The 12264-nt window shown below is 39.1% G+C and overlaps 1 protein-coding gene across 5 annotated transcripts in view; it reads right to left on the bottom strand.

Annotated features, from left to right (window-relative positions):
- Positions 1–12264, bottom strand: part of EDA (ectodysplasin A) — a 483240-nt gene that overhangs the window by 354026 nt on the left and 116950 nt on the right. The window lies entirely within an intron of this gene.

Genomic DNA, 12264 nt, shown 5'->3' with positions numbered 1-12264 from the left:
TCTATGTTGAAGTACACATGTAGACTACTTGACATGGATAATTTTTGTACTTTTATATACTATATGTTCTTTACTTTTTCTTCCCATCCACATTGAATATCCTTGAGCAACCATCTGTTACAAATGCTTTAGAATTGACTGCTTTAAGGCAGAGGGCCTAGATAAGACAGTCTCTTCAAATTCCCCTCAGTTTTACTATAGTGTGATTTCCAGGGGCAATGTTAAAAAATTGTTGATTGAAAGGTTTGTTTGTCCTATCCTTCCAATCCCTGTCCCGTTTGTAATAATGCCACAACCTTGCAATACCCCACTGAAGCAAAATGGAAAAAGTAAGATGGCATGTCTGACAGAGCACAGTCCATCTTCTTTTGTTCACCTCACACAAGCCCAGGTCCCACTAAGAACAGAACTCTCTTAATAAGTGAATAGCCATGGTAATAAAAACTAGCTATGGTAACAAAAAGCCTCAGAAAAAAGTTTCCCTGAGCATTATTCTGCCTAGGGATGAACATTATTTTGCCTAGAAGTTCATAATAAAGTATCACACTCTCATTCTTCCCTTCAAAAGTCTAAGAAACAACAACAACACAAGTCTGTGCAACTGTGAGCAACATCATTCTAGGCGTTTGAGATCTTAAGTCATATAAGACCAGGTTTAGGAGTAAAGGCAGATTGATTAAACAACATTCAGAGTGTACGGTATGTTATAGTTAAGTGCAGTGACAGGAGTAAGCCTAGAATTCTATGAGAATACAAAAGAGCATTTATTTTAGACTTGGCAAAGAGTAGTCAGGGAAAATTTTTTTGAATAAGTGACATTTAAACTGAGGTTCGGAGGGAAGAGGTAGAAGTTAAACAGGGGTGAGGATGGCATTTGAGGCAGTAGGAAATGAGAGGGGAGATTGAAGAATCATTAAAAGGAGATTCTACAGGACTTAGAGATAATGTGGGTGGGGAAGGAGTGAGAGGAGGAATTTAGAACACACATTTCTGGCTTGGATAAGTAAATGGACAATTGTGCTACTCACTGAGATAGTGAACAGGGGAGGAGGAACAAGTTTGGGATAGAAAGAAGATACATGCAATTTTGGATAAGCTGATTTTAAACTGCCTATGGGAATCAAAAGGAATTCCAATAGAAATTATACTGGAATTCAGTAGGTATAGAGGAAAAAAATTTTTTTAAAAAGAGGTATGGACTGCAACCTTGATTTCAAAGTCATTTCCACTTAGATGGTGGCAATTAAAGACATAATTTTTTAAAAGGTTATGCTGGGAGAACATACAGAATAACAAGAGGAAAGAGCTAAGAATGGAGACCTAGGGAATGTCAACAAGGATGTAGACCTACGGAATGTCAATATATTGTTTTAAAGAGGTGTGAAGAAAAGAAGAGCTCCTAAAAGAACCTGAGAAGGAACAGCCAGAGACAGCAAACAAACAAGAGAGCCCATTGTCAGAGAAACAAGACAGTTTAAAGTATTTAAGACTATAACACAGAGAATGGGAAGGATTATTTGCAAATCATATTTCTGAAAAGGGTTCAGTATCTAAAAAACATAAAAAATTCCTACAATTTAACAATAAAGACACATGCTGCTGCTGCTAAGTCGCTTCAGTCGTGTCCGACTCTGTGCGACCCCAGAGACGGCAGCTCATCAGGCTCCCCTGTCCTTGGGATTCTCCAGGCAAGAACACTGGAGTGGGTTGCCATTTCCTTCTCCAATGCATGAAAGTGAAAAGTGAAAGTGAAGTCGCTCAGTCGTGTCCAACTCTTCTCGACCCCATGGACTGCAGCCTACCAGGTTCCTCCATCCATGGGATTTTCTAGGCAAGAGTACTGGAGTGGGGTGCCATCGCCTTCTCCCAATAAACACACATTATGCAATTTAAAATGGGCAAAGGGTTTGAATAGATATTTCTCCAAAGAAGATATGCAAATGACCAATAAGCACATGAAAAGATGCTCAATATCCTTAGTCTTTATGGAAATGTAAATCAAAAAAACAATTAGATATTGCTTAACACCCATTAGCATGGATATAATCAAAAAGACAAACAATAACAAGTGCTGGTAAGGATGTGAAGAAATTGGAATTCTCATATACTGATAATGAGAATGTAAAATGGTTCAGCAACTGGGGAAAACAGTTGGGTAGTTACTCAAAAAGTTAAAAGAAAATTTTGATATGACCCAGCAACTTCTCTCCTAGGAAGTGGAGATGTATGGAGAGAGTAACATAGATATTTACAATACCATATGTAAAATATATAGCCAATAGGAATTTGCTGTATGACTCAGGGAACTCAAACAGGGGCTCTGTGACAGGCTGAAGGGTGGGATGGGGAGGGAGATGGGAGGGAGGTCTGGGAGGGAGGGGACATGGGTGTACCTGTGGTTGATTCTTGTTAATGTAAGACAGAAAACCACAAAATTGTGTAAAGCAATTATCCTTCAATTAAAAAATTAAAAACAAAAAAAGTAAAGACAGGCATTCAAACAAAAACTTGTACACTATTGTTCACAGAAGCATTATTCACCAAAAGATGGAAAGAATCCAAATATCCCTCTGTGGATGAATGGATAAACAAAAGTGTATGTTCTTATAGTGGAGTACTCAGCCATAAAAAGAAATGAAGCATCAATACAAGTTATAATAAGGATGAACCTTAAAAATATGCTAAATGAAAGAGACCAGATACATATGATTCCATTTATATGAACTATCTAGAATAGGCAAATCCACAGATACAGGAACTAGATTAGTGGTTGACAAGGCCCATAGGGAGAGGGAACTGGTAATGGGTACAGGGCTTCTTTTGGGGATATAAAATATTCTGGAATTAGAGAGTGGTAATGGCTGCACAGTTCTGTGACTATACTTTAAAACCAATAAACTGTACACCTTAAAAGGGTGAATTTTATGGTATGTGAATTACAAAATTTTATTTTTTTAATATAAATTTATTTATTTTAATTGGAGGCTAAATACTTTACAATATTGTATTGGTTTTGCCATACATTGACATGAATCCGCCACAGGTGTACATGTGTTCCCCATCCTGAACCCCCCTCCCACCTCCCTCCCCATCCCATCCCTCTGGGTCATCCCAGTGCACCAGCCCTGAGCACCCTGTCTCATGCATCGAGCCTGGACTGTCAATTCGTTTCACATACGATAATACACATGTTTCAATGGCATTCTCCCAAATCATCCCAGCCTTGCCCTCTCCCAAAGAGTCCAAAAGACTGTTCGATACATCTGTGTCTCTTTTGCTATCTCGCATACAGGGTTATCATTACCATCTTTCTAAATTGCATATATATGCATTAATATACTGTATTGGTGTTTTTCTTTCTGGCTTACTTTACTCTGTATAATAGGCTCCATTAAAACAAAACAAATTTAACATTCAATAAATATTCACTGAGGAACATTAATAAATGAAATAACTATCTTAACATCAATAAATTCAAAATGTCAAATGTCTTTCTCTGGTTATTATTAAAAACTTTTTAAAATAGAAAAAGGGGAATAAGGGTTTGGACAATATCAATCATGACAGAAAGTGGAATATGATTACAAGAACCCCATCAAACCTGCAATATGGAGATCATTACTGACCTTTAGGAAAAAAAGATTCAGTGGTGAAGAGGGCATAGAAACCTAACCATAAGAAAATGAACTTGTTAGCATGTAGACAGCAAGTTTATTCCATTCCTCTCAGAAGCTTGACTATTAAGAGAAATGAGAATAAAGTAGTTTTGGGAAGATGTTGGCTCAAAGAACGTTCTTCCCTGCCAAGGTGAGATGTGAACATGATTATATGCTAAAAAGAAAAAGACATTTGAGAGAGTGCAAAAATACAGGAGAGTAAGGAAATGACTGGTATAGAATGGGCCATTTAAAAAGTAGGAGGGGCGAGGATTCAAAGCCTAGGTGAAAGGACTGGTCTTGGACCAAAGGAACATACTGTTTCTATGGAGGTAGGAGCACAAGAGTGGGTACAAATGGAGTTCAACCTGCAGGTATTCCAGTGAATGAGGGGAATGGAACACCTACAGTCTGGGGGGGCTTTGTCAAGGCAGGGAGAACTGGGGACAAGGAGTCAAGAGACTTGAGGGTGATTCCAAGAGGGTGATGGGGGTGATAGGTAAAAGGATCTATACAGGTAAGGTAAAAAAAGTCAGTTCCCTTCAGTTCATTCACTCAGTTGTGTCCAACTCTTTGCGACCCCAACTCTTTGCAGCATGCCAAGCTGCCCTGTCTATCACCAACTCCCGGAGTTTACTCAAACTCATATCCATTGAGTCAGTGATGCCATCCAATTATCTCACCCTCTGTTGGCCCCTTCTCCTCCCACCTTCAACCTTTCCTAGCATCAGAGTCTTTTCCAATGAGTCAGTTCTTTGCATCAGGTGGCCAAAGTATTGGAGTTTCAGCTTCAGCATCAGCATCAGTCTTTCCAATGAATATTCATGACTGATTTCCTTTAGGATGGACTGATTGGATCTCCTTGCAGTCCAAGGGACTCTCAAGAGTCTTCTCCTACACCACGGATTAAAAGCATAAATTCTTCGGCACTCAGCTTTCTTTATAGTCCAACTCTCCTATCCATACGTGACTACTGGAAAAACCATAGTTTTGATTAGATGGACTTTTGCTGGCAAAGTAATGTCTCTGCTTTTTAATATGCTGTCTAGGTTGGTCATAACTTCTCTTCCAAGGGACAAGAATTTTTTAATTTCATGGCTGCAGTCACCCTATGCAGTGATTTTGGAGCCCAAAAAAGATAGTCTGTCACTGTTTCCATTGTTTCCCCATCTATTTCCCATGAAGTGATGGCCAGGTCCAAAAGAGAATGTAAACTGATTCTCCTATCATGTAGCCACTTCTCTTCGGTTTTATTGGGGTAATATGAAAAAAGACCAGATCATTTTGGCTTATACTGAATATAGGCACTGAGATTTGCCATAACACTACAACTATAAAGGAGACTGATTACTCCAAAAACTGCAACATTATTTGAAAAAGGAAATGGAAACTGGGTGGCCAATAAATAACAAATGAACCATATTTCATATTATATAGCAGCATACTATCTCAAAAACTGTTTTTAGACAATACATAGACCAAATAAGACATAGACCAAATAAGTAAGGTGAATGGGCTCCAAGCTTTTACCCAAACACACCCTCCACCCTACTGTCTCTAAGTCTTTGCTCGTGCTGCTCCCTCTGCTCACCATGCTCATCTGCAATTTCAGGTTCTCTCTAATGTCAGGGACTTATTTTATCTTTCTATCTCCTACAATGCCATGTAGAGTATGTGGCATATCATAAATGCTGATTTAAGGTTAGATGAAATAGGAAAAAAATCACTAAGGGCTAAGAGATCAGAAAAGCCTTCACAGGAAAGTGTGAAATTTAAACTTGTCCTTAAAGATGAGGAGTATTTTATCATCAAAAAGAGAATTTTAACAGGAGCAATAACCCAAGTGACAATGAAGGTAGGAATATGCAGTAAGAAAATCAATCTATATATAACTGTGATTTCTATTATGAACAGTAGACAATGCTGGCAAACCAACATTAATGTGGGTCTTGAATGGCTAGCTAAAGCATTTGGGCTGTATTTATTATGCCAGTGATTCTCACGTGAGAGGAATAGGCTAAGAAAATCGGGGAGGGGGAGCAATGGGGATTCTGTTCGCTGCAGTGATAAAACTGCTAGTGTTAGAAGAGATCTTATAGGTCACCAACTTCAATTTCCAACATTTTACAGATAAGAAAATTGAGAGCCAGAAAAGTGAAGTGACCTAACTAAGGTGACCGAACTTAACTAGGGGAGAAAAACTAGACTCATAGCTGAGACAAGAACCCTTGCCTCACAATTTCCAGTCTAGTTCTCCTTCTACCGCACATTGAAAGAAACTATCACACGACCAGGCTGAAAGAAATCATTTGAAAATATAAAAAAGAAATACACATAAAAGCATGTAACTCAAAGAACTGCAATGCCATCATCAATTCCTGTGAATTTTTGTCAACAGACGGGCCAAATACATGGAATATATAAGGTACCAATTGGAATAAAAGTTTTACACAATTAAGGAGACAAAGACATATACCAATAAGCCCTCTAAAAATCAGCTGGACAGTTTTATATTTTTTACATTTATTTGTTTTTGTTCCTTAGAAAAACACTGTAAAGGAGATAGGGAAGGTATTACCTTTTCTATTTTACAAATAAAGACATCAAAATGTGCTAACTGGCTAAATGAAGAATCAGAATTCATTCTAATACTCTTTCTACAAGTTCCTGGACAATGAAACTCTCCAAAATAGACCAAAACAAGCATGAGGCAAGTCTAGTTTCACATAAAGCAACTCTAATTCAAAGGTGGAAGCAGGACTTGACTTTGTCAAAGAATAGATAAAGGTAGGGGCTGAGGAGAAAATGGGTTAATTGAAGGTGTGAAAAAGTAATTTATGCAATAGTAGTACTACTTAGACTTATGTTTTTATCCATGAATCATATCTCTCCTACAGACGCTTGGTACATAGTAGGAACTGAGTAATTCTTTGCTTAGTTAAATAATTTAATGGTACAAATGTCAATCTATATATAAATTGTCTGTGGGTGATAAATATGCCTTTATCATTATCCTCAGGTCACAAAATATATGCTTTGTGAGTCGTGCAAAAAGATGGGGAAAACTGAAATTTCTTTTACTGGGATGATGTCAAAAGGCAAAATTATATTACCTACACAGCTGTGATACATAACACATTTCCCAAGGAATAGAATTCTGGTGTTCAATGTTTAAATGCATACATGCACAAACAGAATCAATCTCTCTGTTCTCTCTTGCTCTCTCCCTCACACACACACACGCAAACATACACACCACAACAGGTGCACACACACCTAACCACAACCCCAGTTTTCCCCTAAGCCTTTATTATTTGGACATTGGCCTATTTCATGTTACACAAGATATGGAAAGCCCTTGCCTTAAGGCTTACACATATTTACACCTTAAATGAGATATTGTTTAAAATACAAACAAGGGTAGGGAATTCTGATATCTGATGGGGAAGGGCCTTTGACTTGAAAGGAAACTTGAGTATGGAGCCTCCCTGCTGCTGCTGCTAAGCTGCTTAAGTCTCTGTGTGCAATTCTTTGTGACCCTATGGACTGTGGCCCACCAGACTCCTCTATCCATGGGATTTCCCAGGCAAGAATATTTGGAGTGGGTTGCCATGCCCTCCTCCAGGGGATCTTCCTAACGCAAGGGATCGAAACCAGGTCTCCTGTGGCTCCTGCACTGCAAGTGGATTTTTTTTACCACTGAGCCACCAGTGAAGCCCATGGAGCCTCCCATGACCTGGCAAATCAGTTAGAATCAGAATGCCAAGAAATGGAGGTACCTTTACTAGTCTGCAGGGGAGATTAATTCCAAAGTCACTCTAAATGTAAAAACTTGCTGGGTTGAGGAAATCAAGAAGTACATAGCAGGTCAAAGGAATATGAATTCCTGCTATGCAGAAGGCTTGTAAAGATTTGAAGGAGGGAGAGAAACTGCAGGTAGAGGCTCAAGGGCCCAGTATGCCCTGTGTGAGGGTGTTTAACCTTAAGCTGGGCTCTAGAAGAAAAGAAACCTTAGTGACAGACCCCATTAATAACCACCAGATCCTTAATGTAGCATGATATTCCCCTCAATAAATGTGTACAACTGTGTTTCAGAGTCCAATATTAGGGAGAATGTTTTAATATGTTAACATTTACTTGCATATTTAACTAAAAAGAATACAAATCAGTATTGTAGAAGCTACAAAGAAGTATAATAGTCTCTGCCTTCGAAAACCTTCCCATCTAGTTGACAGAACAAGATAACCTACAACACAATGTAATGTCAAATGAGGGGTTTAGAGAAGCATTTAAATAAATGGGCAAGGAAGAATTCACTTTAGTGCTAAGGTTTAAGTTGAGCTGTGAAGGACCTGAAGGAATCCAAGAGGCAGGTTGGAAGAAAGGACATTCTGCTTTGGGGAATGGGTAAACAAAGGCCAGAAGGTGAGAGACCTATGAATGGACTTGTCTGGATGGAAACAGGATTTAGATGTAGAGTATAAGAGTGGCAGCGCAGCTCAAGTCTGATTGAAGAGGGGCTTAGAATGCAGAGGGGCTTCCCTGGTGGTTCAGATCATAAAGAATCTGCCTGCAATGCAGGAGACCAGGTTCAATCCCTGGGTTGGAAGGATCCCCTGGAGAAGGGAATGGCTACCTACTCCAGTATCCTTGCCTGGAGAATTACATGGAGAGAGAAGCCTGGCAGGCTACAGTCCACGGAGTTGCAAAGAGTCGGACACGACTGAGTGACTAACACTTTCACTTTCACTTTAGAATGCCAGTTTAAGAAGTTTGAAGAGCGGCAGTGTGGAGACATAAAAGATTTCTGAGGAGGGAATGACATGAGAAAGTGGCACTTGAAGAAAAATGATCTAGCTGAGGTGTGCATATGAAGTACAGCATAAAGCAACTCCCAACTGGACAACCACTGCAGGGGAGAAGTAGGTTGGGAGGAACCTTGAACGTCATCTGTGCCAAACACAACCAGAGTAGTAGCAAAGGAACTAGAAAGACAGGGAGTCATGCAAGAGGCATCGTGAACACTACAAATCAACTTCACAAAGTATGAATCAATTTAGCAATTGGCTGCTAAATACAAGAAGCAAGGGAAAGAAGGAAATGAAAAAATAAGTATCCAAAGTTTCATGCCTGAGTGACTGAGAAAATGAAAGTGAAAGTGAAGTGAAGTCGCTCAGTCGTGTCCGACTCTTTGCGACCCCATGGACTGTAGCCTACCAGGCTCCTCCCTCCATGGGATTCTCCAGGCAAGAGTACTGGAGTGGGTTGCCATTTCCTTCTCCAGGGGATCTTCCTGACCCAGGGATCAAACCCGGGTCTCCCACATTCCAGGCAGACGCTTTAACCTCTGAGCCACCAGGGAAGCCCTGGTGACAAAATGAAACTTGGATTTAATTTTGTAAAAGTCAGTGTGCAGGAGGCTGGGGTGGGTACCAAGTGGGGAAGAATGAAGATGATTTCAGTTTAACTTACTGAATTTGAGGTGTCAGCTGGAAATCCAAGCAGAAACAAACAGCACCAAAAGGATTTGTCTAACATCATTAACAATGACATAGGTTTGAATTCCCTGGTGATCCAGTGGTTAAGACTCCATGCTCTCAATTCAGGGGGTGTGGATTCAATTGCTGGATGGGGAAGTAAGATTCTGCATGCCACATGACATGGCCAAAAAAAGAAAGAACAACATAGGTTTGTACTCCTTGGTTGACTCTGTTAGCTAAATGAGCTTTAAGGAATAGAAGCCCCACTAGTAATGTGTCTTGTACATAATACAAGCTCAGTGAAGTGGTGGTTGAGTCAAGGGAACTCCTCAGCCCTACTGCTCTTCCTTCTTCTCAGTCTGACTAACCCTGACAAGTGTTAAGAACCTTCTTCCATAAAAGAAAGCTTCAGAGTTTCCCCAGACTGAGTATTTAGACTACACAGCAAAAAGCGCATTAGAAGCATGGAATGCCCCTAGCACAGAGCCATGTGGATTGATCCAAAACCTTACAAATGTTCAAGCTATTGCTGCCCTTGTAGACCATTAATATGGCAGGATCAAACAAGAATAATGATCCACAAACCACAAAATAAAATTCAGAAGTAGTCTTCTGAAAATCAATTTCATTGTGCCTGTTAAGTTTCAACCTATGCTGTATGCATCATTCCCCAAAAAATTACTCTTCATCTCTGAAGTGCAGGCCCACTAACAGGTGGATGTGCATGGGGAAGTTTACTCAGCAGCCTATAGTTTTAAAGAAATTTCAGCAGCAAGCAGCAGGGGAGTCCCCAGGAAGCCACAGGAGACAAAGAATCACCCTCCTCCCTTGGCTATCCCAAGCACACAAGACTATTATCTAGCTGAGAAATTGGCAACTGAAATTCCTCTCTCCCTCAAAGACAGTTTATCAATAGATTACCCAAATGGTGTTCTACAGAGAGATGTTCATTAAACACTCACTACCACCCAAGCTCACAATCCAGTAGTCAGTCCCAGTATCACAGATGATAAAGACCTAATAATTCATAACAGAAGAGCTGAAGTTAGTCGCAGGGAACCAAATGTTATCTCCTTTATACTCTTTCCTTCATTTCTTCCTTTAGAGCATTAATTCTCAAGTGAAATGAGCATGGTATCACCTGCAGTCTTTTTTCCAAACAATAAATGCTCATGGTACTACTCGAAAAACTGATGACATATGTCTGAGTGTGTGGCCAGGGACATATGCATTTTGAAAAGGTTCCCAGGGTAAGACAACTGTGTACCCTTGGTTAAGAACCACTGCAATAGATGATCTGCATAATATATGTTAACCCTACAAATCTGGAAAAGGTTCTTAGTAGGACTTTGGAATAGCTAGCTATTTCAGACAGAATGAGAGTAAAAGCGAAACAGAAAGAGGTCATTCTGGGCCAAGATTCCGATTTTTTTTTTTTTTTAGTTTATGGGCCAAGACTCCTGATTACTGTATGCCCACCCTAATACAAGTAGCCATTTGGCCCATATGCACTCTAGCTTCTAACCATACACATGCACAATTCCATGAGTCAAAGATTCTCACCCTAAATACACCAGAATCACCTATGCGTGCTTACCTGTGCACTAAGTCACTTCAGTCGTGTCTGACTCTTTGTGACCCTATGGACTGTAGCCCGCCAGGCTCCTCTGTCCACAAATTCTTAAAATTGTGCATGACCAAACCTCAACCCTTGGAGCGTCTTCCTGAGTTGATATTGGGTTGGGGTCCTGGACACATGGATTAGCAGGAGATAAATCTGAGGGTAATTGGGGTGAACAATTTTGAACATTCTCTTCTTCTAAAAATAGGCATCAGAAAAAACCAACACCTCTTACACATTTATTGACCATATTGTATGTGCCTTACACATTTTAAAATAACAGGCTTATATTCACTTAACCCCCATTTCCTCCACCAGGTATCCACTAACTTTTGTCTCCACATATTTGCCTGTTTCAGACATTTCACGTAAATGGAATCATACGTTGTTTTTTTATGGCTGGTTTCTTTCACTTAGTGCAATATTTTTGGGGTTCATCTATGTTTTAGCATGTATCTGTACTACATTTCTTTTACGATTGAATAATATTCTATTGTAGAGAATATTATGCCTCATTTTGCTTACCCATTGGACATTTGGGTTGATTCCACTTTTTGGTTATCATGAATAATGCTGCTAGGAACATTTGTCCATATATTTTCAATTATCTTTGGTATATACCTAGGAGTAGAATTGCTGGGTCATAAGGAACTGCCAAGCTGTTTTCCAAAACAGCTGCATCGTTTTACATTTCCACCAGCAGTGTATGAAGTTTTCTACTTCTCTACACCTCTGCTCCTTATTTTTTCATTCTAGTGAATGTGAGATGGTAACTACATTGTAGTTTTCAAAAAAAAATACTAAATTGAGTTACAATTGACATACAACATTAGTTTCAGCTGTACAACATGATTTAATATTTGTATATAAATTTGTAAATTGATCACCACAGTAAGTCTAGCTAACATCTATCACTATACATAGTTACAGAATTTTTTTTCTTATGATGAGAACTTTTAAGATCTACTTTCAAACATACAATATAGTATTATAAACTATAGTTGCCATGCTGTACATTATATCTCCCAGGACCTATTCATTTTATAACTAGAGGATTCTTTCTGTTGACTGTCTTCACTCATTTCACCCATACCCACGCCCTGTTTCTGGCAGTGACCAATCTCTGCTTCTGGCAGCAATCAATCTGTTCTCAACATTTTTGAGCTTGTTTTTGTTTTGATTCCACATATAAGTGAGATCATAAGGTATTTATCTCCATTGTGGTTTTAATTTGCACTTTCCTGATAGATCATGACATTAAGCATCTTTTCATGAAGTTTTTACTTAGCTATTTGAATATCCTCTGTGCTGAAATATTTGTTTCCTTTGCCCATTTTGTAAAATTTCAGTGATCTTCTTATTGTTGTAATTCCAAGAGTCCTTTGTAAATCTTGGATATGAATTCTTTATTGAATATTTATGTTGCAAACATTTTCTCCTGGTCTGTTATGTTTATTTACTAATGTTTCTTTTGATAAACAAAAGTTTTTATATTTTGATGAGGCCC

Source organism: Bos grunniens, chromosome X (assembly GCF_055505025.1).
Source record: "Bos grunniens cultivar Pamir isolate PY7600 chromosome X, Bosgru_T2T1.0, whole genome shotgun sequence".
In the NCBI taxonomy this organism is placed as follows: Eukaryota; Metazoa; Chordata; class Mammalia; order Artiodactyla; family Bovidae; genus Bos; species Bos grunniens.
The sequence above is the reverse complement of the archived record's forward strand: the minus strand, read 5'-3'. Positions and strand labels throughout refer to the sequence as shown.